We start from the raw sequence: 1644 nt of genomic DNA, 5'->3' as shown, positions 1-1644 counted from the left end.
CTCTATTTTGAGGGTTCATATTTAACTCAATTTTGACCGGCACTAATTCAGTCCGGCAGTATAACACTATGCCGCCAATTTGCTCTTTCAGTACTTGATTGGCCCCGCCCCACCCTTATACCCCCTCTTCTCCAACAGTGAGCTGAACTGCGATTTCCAGTCATTGAGTTGAACTCCCCTCCAACAGACTACAAGCTGGGGCCTGCCAACACTTCTCTGTACTTGAAAAAGAGTCCAAGACTCGAAACGTTTTATCTTCCTTCATCTTAAGGTACATTTAATTCCATTACACTAGCTTTTATAATGTTTACTTCATGAAAACAGTTATTTTAATGTCGGCTTAAGACGTAAACCATCGGTTTCATGTTAATTAATGGTCATTTTCGCAGCTTATTGTGCCTAATTCTTGATATAAGAGTCGATTACACGCAAAAAGTAATTTCTGTCCATTGCAAACACACGAACATTTTCGTTTAAACAGGTCCCAGAATCTAAGACATTAGAATAGGGCATTACTAAAATATGTCCCAAATTTATTACTATTTCTGTAAGGGTCCCTGTGGTGAGAAAGGATATCGCGGAGAAGAGAAAGTACGGGAACAAGAGAAACAAGGGAGAGGGTGAGGCCAATCCTAAAGCCAAATCCACCTTTTCCAATTCAGGATTCCCAGCGACAGGGAAGTAAAAATCGAGAAGCTACACTGTGTGTCTTGATCTTGATCATGGACATTTTGTCTTGATTTTGATTTTGATCTTGATCGACACTTGAGGTCTGGTAGTGGCCTGTTCGCCGTTCTGGGATCGTCACTATTCTAAACACTTGCATGCGTGGTTAAGACTCGTGGACTACAGACTAGTGGGAGCACTCTGGGTCGTCAGGTGAGCTAAGCTGAGCTGCACAGGTTGCCAGTCTTGTCACATATATGTGCTGAAAAACGAAACAGCGACAGTATTTGACATACACCAGACGGTATGGAAACTTTTTTTTTTTTTTTTACCGGAAACTTGTACTGACTGTCCTTTTATTGTGCATGTCTCAAACATCTATTTTCTTTTACAGAACCTATGAATGAGAATGAATAAAATACCGTTTTGTTTCGTATAACCGTGGATGGACTATTTAGTCCTCACCCTCCCACCCCCCACCCCTCCCCACCCCGAACATGTGGCAGTTGACACTGGGTACGTAAGGGTCGATAGGTTTTTAAATCGACCATAACGTATGACGCAGAAGGGCTGTCTTCATTGCAGATTAGTAGAACAGCTATCGGGGTTTCCCGAAGAGTTGCTTTCTTTGACAGATCGTGAAGCTTTCCAAGTCAGGACATAGACATTGATATCTCGTCTCAGGACAGGACTAGTAACCACAAATTTTGTTGTTAGATATTCTTCTTCATCTTCTTCTGCGTTCGTGGACTGCAACTCCCACATTCACTCGTATGCACACGAGTGGGCTTTTACGTGTATGACCGTTTTTACCCCGCCATGTAGGCAGCCATACTCCGCTTTCGGGGGTGTGCATGCTGGGTATGTTCTTGTTTCCATAACCCACCGAATGCAGACATGGATTACAGGATCTTTAACGTGCGTATTTGATCTTCTGTGTGCATATACACATGAAGGGGGTTCAGGCACTAGCAGGTC

The 1644-nt window shown here is 43.1% G+C and overlaps 1 protein-coding gene across 2 annotated transcripts in view; it reads left to right on the top strand.

The window, feature by feature from the left end:
* The first annotated feature begins 691 nt into the window (after nt 1-691).
* LOC143291607 (uncharacterized) overlaps nt 692-1644 on the top strand; it is a 50527-nt gene continuing 49574 nt past the window's right edge. The window contains exon 1 of one of the 2 annotated variants that reach the window (XM_076601560.1): nt 692-879. The gene's annotated coding sequence lies outside the window, so the exon portion shown is untranslated. Of the gene's footprint in view, nt 971-1644 lie in introns of both variants that reach the window. The other variant, XM_076601561.1, reaches the window with a different exon arrangement.

The sequence above is a fragment of the Babylonia areolata genome, chromosome 17 (assembly GCF_041734735.1).
Source record: "Babylonia areolata isolate BAREFJ2019XMU chromosome 17, ASM4173473v1, whole genome shotgun sequence".
Classification (NCBI taxonomy): Eukaryota; Metazoa; Mollusca; class Gastropoda; order Neogastropoda; family Buccinidae; genus Babylonia; species Babylonia areolata.
This window is presented reverse-complemented; position numbering and strand designations above follow the sequence as displayed.